This window comes from Alosa sapidissima, chromosome 7, assembly GCF_018492685.1.
Source record: "Alosa sapidissima isolate fAloSap1 chromosome 7, fAloSap1.pri, whole genome shotgun sequence".
NCBI lineage: Eukaryota > Metazoa > Chordata > Actinopteri > Clupeiformes > Clupeidae > Alosa > Alosa sapidissima.
Genome location: NC_055963.1, coordinates 3,243,523 through 3,256,022, shown reverse-complemented (window position 1 = coordinate 3,256,022; position 12,500 = coordinate 3,243,523). Strand labels below are relative to the sequence as shown.

The following is a 12,500-nucleotide window of genomic DNA, read 5'->3' as shown; positions in this document are numbered from 1 at the left end:
TTCACTCTGGGTATGTCACATCCTGTTCAAGGGGTCACAGTGCTTCACTCTGGGTATGTCACATCCTGTTCAAGGGATCACAGTGCTTCACTCTGGGGCTGTCAAATTCAAATTCAAAGGTGCTTTATTAGCATGACTGTTTGAGTACAGTGTTGACAAATAAGACAGTAGTGTTGACAAATAACACAGTAACACAAATATAGAATTGCAGCAATGTGCATATAAACATTTTCTTTCTTTCTTCTTTCTCTTTTTTCTTTCATTCCATTTTTCTCTATTCTCAATCTCTTTCTTTCTCATCTTTCTTTCAATCTTTATTTCTCTCTCTGTCATTCTCTCTGTCATGCCTCTCTCTCTCTCTCTCTCTCTCTCTCTCTCTCTCTCTCTCTCTCTCTCTCTCTCTCTCTCTCTCTCTCTCTATGTCTTGCTCCCTCTCTCTCTCTCTCTCTCTCTCTCTCTCTCTCTCTCTCTCTCTCTCTCTCTCTCTCTCTCTATGTCTTGCTCCCTCTCTTCCTCCCTCTTGTTCTCTCCCCATCTCTCTGAGTAATTAAATGTGCTGTGATTACCTGTGTAATCGCTGGAGGCTAGTGCTGCCCACACACCATCCAGACACACACACTCTCTCTCTCTCTCTCACACACACACACCTTCATGTTAACAGGTAAGGGGAGGATATGTCCCAAAGCCGGCTCCCCTCTGCAATCCCTGCTGATGAGAAAGGGTTGCACTGACTCTTAGCTAACTCTCCTGAAGTGAGAGGGGACTGTTATTAGCCATACCTGTCAACACTCCCGTTTTTCCCGGGTTTCTCCCGTATTTCAAGGTCATCTCCCAGCACCCTCCTGTTTTGTTATTTCTCCCGGAAAACTCCCGTAATTTGCATGGCCATCAAACTTAATTTTAAAATCATTGATGCATTCAGGTTGCCAGATTGTGTATGAAATACACCCTACACATACACGATCACTTAGTTTCAATTTCAACCGTTTTGTCATAGGCTAAAACCTGGCAACCCAAAACCCAAATAAGGAAGCGGGTGCCAACTGCGCAGCCTGAGTCTCGTCGTAAGCAAGCGGGCTAGATGAATGGCCTACTCCAGAACTAGCTGTTGTGAAATAGTTGGGAATTTAATTGATTAACACATCACATAAACTGTTATTGAGTGTTGTTGATACACTGAACTTGTTCCCTCGGAACCAAATCTGACAGCAAGCAGCTTTGGAGTTTTGGAAGTAGGCTGCAGGTAGGCAGCTGGTGGATACATAACTGGCATGCGTAAGGTAATGGTAAGGTAAAAGCAACGACCGAAATGCAGTGTTGAAACACGTGTATGAAACGTATTAAAGTTATGTTATTAGCACACACACACGTTTATCTAAATCAACACACACTCTACGGCTTAGCTAACTCTCCAGAGGGGTATTCCACAAAACCTAGATAAGGGATTAAGCTGGGATTTTTTGGTTATCCTGGATGAATTTAGCCTTGACTTGGTTTCACAAAAGAGATGGCACATAGGTTACCATGGGGATTTATTCTCTGCACCTAGCCTGGTCCCGACCAGTGGGGTGTACTACGAATCTCGATTAGTGGGTTAGCGAGGTATGTTGCGCTCAAAGCCAGGCTATGCTGTAACACGAAAGTGGATCTGTTTTAGTGCTGCTATATCACCATGGTATCTCATGCTGTCAACCAAACCTGGTCGAGAGGAGGTTATGTGCTAAGTTATAGCTCAAATAGTGGAATCTACCGCACACTGACCAATCAATTGTCTTAAAAACGAAGTTCTCTCACGTGTAGGATTCTGTCATATATCTTACAGGTGGAGCTCCGCCTCTACTAACATTTTGGATCTCGAATGCGCTTTAATAGTCCTGTGTGTGCAAATATCAAGCTAAGTTAATTCTAATGGTAATTATGTTGTCTTATTGGTTCAGCTAGCTGTCATTCACATCAGACCTCTGTGCTCATTTAAGAGCTTTATTCCATTTATAAACTATTTGCTAAATGTATTTGCTCGCAAAACAAAAAGGATTGTCTGCCTACTACCATATGGTTATTATTTTAATTGTGATAGCCTTATAATTATTAACATAGGACTAGGTACTCATTGTTTGCTTATTTTATTAGACGTTTGATGAATAGCCTACTGTAGTTGATTGGAAGTGGAAGTGGAAGTTTCGAAGGTATTTTCAGCTATAATATTAAGGTATATCATACTATGTGCATCTTTGCAGTGGCAAGCGCTTTCTTAATGATGTTGCGTGCCGAGACAAGGAAGCACTCACACGTGGGTGCATACGTAAATTTGCATTCAGTTGGTCTACCACGCCTACTCCTGCTGTTTTACAGAAATAGCCATGATTCCCCATTCCAAAAAGGACAACTTTACTTCATTGTTAGTCTATATCAAAAGCGGTTGTTCACTTTGTGAGAATGACGCTATTTTCCGCGTCTTTTTTATTCCAACCGTGAGTTCTTTGGAGCAGAGACGAGAACGCGCACACATCCTGAATTACTTACACCTGGCTTGACATAGTCGCTCCTACTCATCCTGGATTGGCATTAGTGAAACGAGTTGAGCTAGGATGACCAGACAACGCTATGTCAAACCTCGCTTTATCACTTATCTTGGATGTCTTAATTCTGCCTTTGTGAAATACCCCTCAGAAGTGAGAGGGGACTGTTATTAGCACACACACGCGTTTATCCAAATCAACACACACTCTACAGCTTAGCTAACTCTGCTGAAGTGAGAGGGGACTGTTATTAGCACACACACGCGTTTATCCAAATCAACACACACTCTACAGCTTAGCTAACTCTGCTGAAGTGAGAGGGGACTGTTATTAGCACACACACGCGTTTATCCAAATCAATACACACTCTACGGCTACGGTGGGTTCAGGAGTCAGACCTGCACCAACTGCTGCTCCAGCAAGCTTCCATACGCAGGATGCTGCCGCTACACTCTGCTCTACCCGTGTGTGTGTGTGTCTGTGTGTGTGTGTGTGTGTGTGTGTGTCGGGGGGAGAATAATGGAGAAAGGAGAGGATGGAGAGGAGAGAGAGAGATGAAGAGGAGAGACAGAGAGGGGAGGAGCAAATAGGAAGGAATCATCATTACAGGCCTGTTTATACTGAGCCTTGATGTTTAGATAGACAGATGGATAGACAGATGGATAGATAGATAGATAGATAGATAGATAGATAGATAGATAGATAGATGACTTTATTCATCCCCAGAGGGAAACTATGGTGTTACAGCAGCAATTAATAATATAAACATATATCACACATAAACATACATACAAGTTAAAAAATAAATACAATTGGATATAGTCTCTGTGCAGGTGGTTGTAAACTGTGCATTGTCTCTCAGCATAAGATTTTCCTCTCATGGCACGAAGGGGAGTTGTTGTAAATAATTATGGCAGTGGGCAGGAATTATTTTATATAACGGTCCTTGTTACAGCGAAGTTGGAGCAACCTCCAGTTGAAAACACTCTGTTGTTTGACCAGTAGTTCGTTTAGTGGATGTGAGGTGTTGTCCATAATGTTAAGGAGCTTTTGCAACATCCTTCTCTCAACAACTAACTCTAGAGGTTCAAGTGTACTTCCAATTACAGAGCCAGCTCTTTTAATCAGCTTGTTGAGTTATTGCCCTGATACTGGTGCCCCAACAGATGGCTGCAAAGAGAATGGTACTAGAAACAGCAGACTGCTAAGTTCAACATCCTGCTGCACACATTAAAAGATCTAAGCGTCCTCAAGAAGTATAGTCTGCTCTGACCCTTCCTGTAAACAGCCTCAGTGTTGTAGCCTGACGAGCCAGACCCACATTAAAATGTAGGGTCTGGGCACTCACCGTTCGCAGTGCTCAGTCCGAGGGGCGGGATAATCGGTTGTCTTTCAAATTCCCTCTGTACGCAATAGGACAGCGCTGAGTCCCATGCGTTTTCCCACCAGCGGAGCTAGTTGGCTAGTTCAAACTTTTGCCAACTTAATAAAAGCTTAACTCGTCTCACACTGTTAGCCAACAGCAACATCCATCTTATTTGTTTTCAAGTAGCAGGGAATTCAAGCCAAACCGTTGCAACTCTGCCATCAATCATTATGTTAAGCCCGCCTAACGACTCTACACACAATTTGATCGGCCTGATAGAAGTTTAATTTTTCTAGCCCACAAGCCAACGGAGAGTTGCTAGACTAGCCCTGGAAGCAAATGTAATTTGCTGCCACTAGGGTGCGTCTAGATTTCTAGGCTATCAGTGTTGCACTTCCAGTCCAGTTTGTTATCCAGATGTACACAGATACCTCCACCTCTTTCCCCATGATGGAGACAGTGTTCAACTTTGTCCTAGCCCTCCTAAAGTCCACTACCATCTCTTTTGTCCTGGCCATTTAAGAGTAGGTGGTTGTTTCCACACCACGCCACAAAGCTGTTCACCAGTTCTCTATACTCAGTATCCTCCCCACTCTTCACACACCCTACAACTGCAGAGTCATCAGAGTATTTCTGCAGATGACAGGTTGCAGAGTTGTGCTGAAAGTCTGAGGTGTATAATGTGAAGAGGAAAGGAGAGAGTACAGTCCCCTGCGGTGCTCCTGTGCTGCTGACCACCTTCTCGGACACACATCCTCCCATCCGTACAAACTGTGGTCTTTCTGTCAGGTAATCAACAATCCATGATGTTATGGATGTGTGTCCACCTGCATCCTGTGCAGCTTCTCTCGTAGGTGTGTGGTGTTGACAGCGCTGGAGAACTCAAGAACATTATTCTCACAAGAGAACTCAAGAACATTATTCTCACTGGAGAACTCAAGAACATTATTCTCACTGCGCTGGAGAAGTCAAGAACATTATTCTCACTGGAGAACTCAAGAACATTATTCTCACTGTGTTGGAGAACTCAAGAACATTATTCTCACTGGAGAACTCAAGAACATTATTCTCACTGTGCTGGAGAAGTCAAGAACATTATTCTCACTGGAGAACTCAAGAACATTATTCTCACTGGAGAACTCAAGAACATTATTCTCACTGGAGAACTCAAGAACATTATTCTCACTGTGTTGGAGAAGTCAAGAACATTATTCTCACTGGAGAACTCAAGAACATTATTCTCACTGGAGAACTCAAGAACATTATTCTCACTGTGCTGGAGAAGTCAAGAACATTATTCTCACTGGAGAACTCAAGAACATTATTCTCACTGGAGAACTCAAGAACATTATTCTCACTGTGTTGGAGAAGTCAAGAACATTATTCTCACTGCGCTGGAGAAGTCAAGAACATTATTCTCACTGGAGAACTCAAGAACATTATTCTCACTGTGTTGGAGAAGTCAAGAACATTATTCTCACTGTGTTGGAGAAGTCAAGAACATTATTCTCACTGTGTTGGAGAAGTCAAGAACATTATTCTCACAAGAGAAGTCAAGAACATTATTCTCACTGTGTTGGAGAACTCAAGAACATTATTCTCACTGTGCTGGAGAACTCAAGAACATTATTCTCACTGGAGAACTCAAGAACATTATTCTCACTGTGTTGGAGAAGTCAAGAACATTATTCTCACAAGAGAACTCAAGAACATTATTCTCACTGTGCTGGAGAACTCAAGAACATTATTCTCACTGTGTTGGAGAAGTCAAGAACATTATTCTCACTGCGCTGCCAGCTTCATCCAGCTGATTGTGGGTTTAGACTAAACAGCAGACGTACTTCAGAACTTTTATCTTTGGATGTGTACCTGAGTGTATCTAAGTGTATGTCTCCCTCTCTCCCTCTCCCTGTCTCTCTCTACCTCTCTCTCCTTCTTTCTCCCTCTCTCTTTCTCCCTCTCTCTCTCTCTCTCTCTCTCTCTCTCTCTCTCTCTCACTCAATTTCCATTCCACGTTGTGAGCTTTATTATTAACTCTATTTACTGTGCCAATGACACATATGAAAACAGTGGCTCTGATTTCAGCAGACATAAATCCCTCTCCTCCTCACTCCTTATCTCCTAATCATGCTTCCTCACTCCTTATCTCCTAACCATGCTTTCTCACTCCTTATCTCCTAATCATGCTTCCTCACTCCTTATCTCCTAACCATGCTTCCTCACTCCTTATCTCCTAATCATGCTTCCTCACTCCTTATCTCCTAACCATGCTTCACTCCTTATCTCCTAACCATGCTTCCTCACTCCTTATCTCCTAATCATGCTTCCTCACTCCTTATCTCCTAATCATGCTTCCTCACTCCTTATCTCCAGGGGCGCCTTACAGTTTTTTCTGATTGCTTAAGCACATTTTTTGTAACTATGGCTTTTTTTGCAAAACTCTACACACAAATGGCAAAACCTCTCACCCAATCAGCAAAACAACGTAGTTCTCTTGCAAAAGTCAACACACCTTGCTTAACTCTTCACACCTTCGTAAAAATGGTGTTTTCGTATCAAACAGTAAACACAAGCCATCACAATAATAAGCACACAATGTGCCAACTGCACACTGATGGTATGAATAAAAAACACATCTGGCTTTTGCTTTCTCTGTGCACAAGGTAGACTATGTCAGTTTGAGGTCATACTTTTGTCATAGTTCTGTAAACATACAGGGATCCAAACTTTACTGTAAGTATTGGTGTTTATTTACATACATCAAAACAAACACACGTCTGTTTTTCCAAGTCAAAACACAAAATAGCAATTTCACTGAGTCGTCTCTCTCAAAATTCCGTCTACATCACATGCAATGTCCTAGTCCAAGGCACCGGGAAAAATATATTCTGGAATGACGTATCCTGGCCTGACTTGACAATATCCCCACATGAGACTGTTTTTTTTTGCTGTAAAAGGGCTATTTCTTTCTCTTCTCACTCTTCCTGTTCCCTCCATTGTACCCATTGTACATTACCTGTGGCTTATTTATAGTGCTTAGGCTGATTGCAAAGTGAACTAATTATCTAAAACAGTTTTCACATGAGAAAGTGTGCCAGAGAGTTGGCAAAATAGTGTAAGTGCAGTGAATTGTGCCTACAGTTGTGCAAAGTGTGTGTTACAAAATTGCAAACTGAGTGCAAAGCAGTGTTTGTGCTTTTAGTTTTGCGAACTCAGTGAGTAGTTTTGCTATAAGTATTAATAGTTTTAGAAATTGTGCTATAAGAATCACAGTTGTGTTTAAGCATTCATAAAAAACTGTAATACCACCCGAGGCCTCTGGGCTATATGTTTTTTAAGCCCCCCCCCCAACCGCATATATTAATTATGATTAAATGATAGCCTACCCGGCCCGCGATCTGACCCAACACATAGCGTGCCCTTTTGGTTAATAACATGCAGTGTAGCCTATCATTATTCAGCCTATGTAAAACCCTTACATAAACAGGAACAGAAAGCCCTCGAATCGCGTCAGCCTACCCATGACATCGCTTATCAAAAAGGCTAGCCTACTGCACGAAAACAAGCGTTGAACTTTTACAGCACTGGCTGTAGGCTAAGTTAAAAGATGGGTACACATATGGACGTTTAAAAGCTTTTCAAAAGTGCATGTGTTTGTCGTGTCGGGGGGTTCCCCAGGAGTTTTTTGAAATTCTGTCTACTTAACACACCATACGCAGTTTGGGAGGGACAGAAATACTTTTAGCCTACAGAACAAGCTGGCTCATGTGACGTGAACATGGCTACCTTATGCATTATCACTACACTACATGGAGACATATCTCACGTTAACAATGGAGAAAACATAACATAGACTATTATATGTGCAAATGGGTTAGCACAAACTTAGCTGTTGGTGAACGGAGATGCAGATCACTAATTCATGTCTTTGCGCCACAGCCCATGTTCTGCGTTTACTCCAATTAGACAAGTGAAATACATGTTTTTAAAGCCGTTTCATTTCGAGGCTACTATATTTACCTGCTATGCCTTCTGTTTTCATGGACAGTTACAGGAATCCACGTCATTCGTTTATCGTTGCTTCAATCCTACCCACGTTATCTCCAGAGTTTGTATGATAAGTTTGTCAGTTTCAGCCTCTCCTCCCTCTAGCTATTCTACACCCGTTGGGATTTATTACGTTTTGTTACATTTTGTTACACTTTAGAATTGGAGAAGACAAAGGGGGCCTCTGCATGGATGTAATTGTAGAGCAGTACGACGTGCTCAATTATTTAGGCTAGCTCCAGAGTAGGCTAATGACGCCGCGAATACGGACACGCCGTTTATTATTATTGATTATCATTATTATTATTAGGAGGCCCCTCATTGGTCGAGGCCCCTGGGCTGAAGCCCAGGTAAGCCCCTGCATTAAGGCGCCAGTGCTTATCTCCTAATCATGCTTCCTCACTCCTTATCTCCTAATCATGCTTCCTCACTCCTTATCTCCTAATCATGCTTCCTCACTCCTTATCTCCTAATCATGCTTCCTCACTCCTTATCTCCTAATCATTCTCTCATATTAATTCAGTATCCAAAAAGAAGGACGGATTTCTATTTATAATCAATAACAATCCAGTTACGCTCTCTAATGTCCAAGGAGATTAGAGATTAATAAATGGCCTGATTATTATTAGAGTTTATTAGGGACAGGTGCAGTATGCATAAACAAACTGAAAACAGCTATCAGATGCAAGTGTCTTGGTGTTTATACCTCTATATGGTGTTTATACCTCTACCTCCTGAGCTATGGGATGCTGCTATAAGTGTCCGGGTGTTTATACCTCCTGAGCCACTGCCTCTGCTGGCCAAATTTGACATTTGAATGAAGCTATAGCGGATTTACAACACTGGCCCCTAAAGGTTTAGATTATATGTTAATAAATGACCAAACTAAAGCTTTAGATTATAGGTTAATACAGTGGGCATCACTTTCAAAAGGCCACTTCAGTCGCGCATTACGAGGCGTGAAGCTGTGTGAAGCTTTAGTACCACTTTCAGCCACTGTGCGTCGCTCTGCCACTGTACATCGCTCTGCCTGCCGCCCCTTCTGAAAAAGCTCGATTTACCTCGATTTAGGCTACTTGGGTATGGCTTAAGGCTTAAAGGAGAATTCCGGTGTGATATTGACCTAAAGTGTATTGAAACATGATACCGAGTGTGAACGTATGTCTCATAGCCCATCTCGGCTTGTCCCCTGCACTCCAAAATCTGGCACTAGTTAGCCGATGCTACCAACAGCTTTTTCAATAGTGGTGCTTCGGCATCGGGCTAGCCATGCAAAGAAATCACTGTTTTACACCCATTTACGAGGCTCAATGTATCTCCACACTTCATTGGTAGACTTCCGAGGGCCCTGACATTTAAAACGAGACATTGAGAACTTTGAAAAAGCACTGGTAGTTTACTTACAAGACGATTTATACAGACAGTATCTGCTTCCTCACTCCTTGACAGTGGAAATGCATGGATTCCAGTTTCTTCCAGTAGCAGCAACTGGAATCCATGCATTTCCACTGAATTATTTTTGGAATCTGATCCCTTATCATACCTGTTCATTCTTACTCGTCGCTCGACTTATCGTGACTAAATTCAAAATGGCTGCAAACGCTAAACTTCGTGAAGATACTGTCTGTATAAATCGTCTGGCTCCCATGTTAACTGGCTGCGTTGATGACGTTTCATGATTGATGACGAGTCTTTCACAGATGTGGCCGCTTGCAGATTTGTCACTTTCTGATATACTAGAGACGCACACAAATATGCATGACATGTTTAAAAGTCAAAATTGTATGTAGTACTACATGCACTGGACCATGAATATGCCACCCAAAAAACAAACATCTAAATAGCATAATTAAACACTATGTGGGTATCGAACCATAAATAAATTGACTTATTTGCTTGGTAATCAGACGTCTGTCCACTTGCGCCACGAACCAGCTGACGACACTCACAGAAATTGACTTTAATTGTATGATTAAAAGAAGTCAGCTAACGTTATTATAATTGTAACAAGTTAACATACAGTAGCTGTTCATGTTATCTGGCTACCATGTTATCATGCTACCGTTGCCTAAGCCATTTAGTAGACCTTCAAAGTGGTTAGGCTGTGGCCGCCCACCCCTACCTGAAGTGTCTGTAGAGCCACATGAACGTCAGCAAATAAATCAAATATAATTGTGTTGCCTAATTGTGTATCCTTTTGTCCAGCCTATTCTTTTAAGAATTCAGTTTATGAAACACAGGCATTGAATTGCACACTGCAATGGGCAGGAGAAGTCTATAACGTGTCCATATTTTACACAAAATTTGCGCACAGGGAGAGTCAAAACTCTTAGGCTTATACGCTATTAACGTTAATGTTGCTGACATGTAAACATGGGTTTGATGTTTTTTTATACTTTATTTCCCAATTTGTAAGCGTAACAGGTTCATGCCTGTAAATTGCTTTTTCACGCAGTCGACATGGGTTCAATCCTACCCATCACACGTTTTTTTTATTATTATTTATTTATTCTTAGACCAGCAACGCTTCCTCAATTTAGGCTACAGATAGACTAGGTGGACACAGAGAGCCTGACCAGCAGTCAGTGAAATGTTTGAAAAGTTAACCATGATACTTTGAATACCTACTGGCTTGGGCAACTAAGACAACACCATCAGCCGTGTTAACTTGTTACAATCATCAGCTTACTTCTTCTAATTGTATAGACTAACTGAAGTAAATTTCACTATAACTTATCAGCTGGTTCATGGCGCAAGTACGTAGATGAATGGTTATCATGTAAGAGGTTTCATTTAGGAAGCAGGTTCGATACCCACGTGGAATTATTAGGCTATTTAGTTACTTATTTTTTTGGTGGCATATTCATGGTCCAGTGCATGTAGCGTAGGCCTACTACAGACAATTTTGACATTTAAATATGTCATGCATATTTGTATTTGTTCGTCTCCAGTTTCCATCAGAAAGTGACAAATCTGCAAGCGGCCACATCTGTCAAAGAAACATCATCACTCGTGAAACGTCACCAACGCAGCCAGTTAACATGGGTGCCAGTTGCCATGTAACACCGGCCTTAACGCAATGCGCCACAGAAGTATGTGCAGGTGCCCGTTCACGTGCTACTAAACGTCATTAACCACCTTAGTCCAGACTACTGAAGTTTGGAAACTATCATGGTCCAAACTTACAGTACTATGTAAGTACGACAGTTTTGGGAAACAGTCGTAACTTACATGTTGGTTAGTTGAACGATGCATCCTGTTAGTAAAAAGCTAACCTCCATTGTTGTACGGGAAACGCCCCCCAGATCAGCTTGTAGGCCATTAGCAATCTGTTTATTTTATTTTATGAAGCCTACACAGTAGATCACATGCCACATTCTCACTTTCAATAGACAGATGCAATAGCCATTGGTCAAGTATTAAGTATAAAGCAATTAAGATAGTACCCTATACAAAAAGTACTTCATACTATCATAAACATTCGTCAAAACGAATAGCATTTTGCAACTTGTCAAAACACTGGATTAAATATCGTAGGCACAGGAGAAAACGTGTACATCCATTGGCCCGTGGGGAGATCACATGACAGTTGCCTCTCCCTTCAGTGCTATGACTCGTTCGGCTGTGAGCTTGTTTTGCAAAAAAAAAGAACTATTGCAGATATCAATGCGTCTTTGTTCATGGGTTTGGCCTCACAGCAGAGGCTTAGACAACTATGACCCACGTTTTGGTTTCGTAATTTGCACTACTTATTGACTGCAATGTAGTCAATTGACTGCTTGACAGGTTATTTTCTGTACAATAAACAAATACATCTGCTTTATGCCGCAGAATTACGCACTTGGCCAGCCTATAGAACAGGCACATTTTGGAGAGAATAGAGAATGTACGTACGCAAGAATCTGTAGGCTATTTGTGGCTGGTTACCAGCAAACAATGTTTAATGCATTAACTCAAGACATCAAACATTTTCTAAACAATACAAACAGAAAGGATGCAGCAGGCAGCAAATGTAGACGAGTCATTTCCAGTGGAAGAACAAAATGCTGAATGAAGCCCAAAGATATGAAGGCATATCTGGCAAGTTGTTATTTTGACCAAACTAAAGGTTTAGATTACAGGTTAATAAATGAACAAACTAAAGGTTTAGATTATAGGTTAATAAATGACCAAACTAAAGGTTTAGATTACAGGTTAATAAATGACCAAACTAAACAGTTTAGATTATAGGTCAATAAATGACCAAACTAAACAGTTTAGATTATAGGTCAATAAATGACCAAACTAAAGGTTTAGATTATAGGTTAATAAATGACCAAACTAAAGGTTTAGATTATAGGTCAATAAATGACCAAACTAAACGGTTTAGATTATAGGTCAATAAATGACCAAACTAAACGGTTTAGATTATAGGTCAATAAATGACCAATCCAAACGGTTTCTCTTGGAGAGATGCTCTGCTGAACACAGCTGGCCTGTCGGGAAGAGCTGGGTGTTATCGTCATGGAGACCTGCAGTCCTTTTTTCCACTCTCTGGGGCAGAACATTGTAGCAGTATTTGTGGAAAA

At 41.4% G+C, this 12,500-nt stretch overlaps 1 protein-coding gene across 5 annotated transcripts in view; it reads left to right on the top strand.

Moving 5' to 3' along the window:
• kcnd3 (potassium voltage-gated channel, Shal-related subfamily, member 3) overlaps positions 1-12,500 on the top strand; it is a 111,759-nt gene that overhangs the window by 92,473 nt on the left and 6,786 nt on the right. The window lies entirely within an intron of this gene.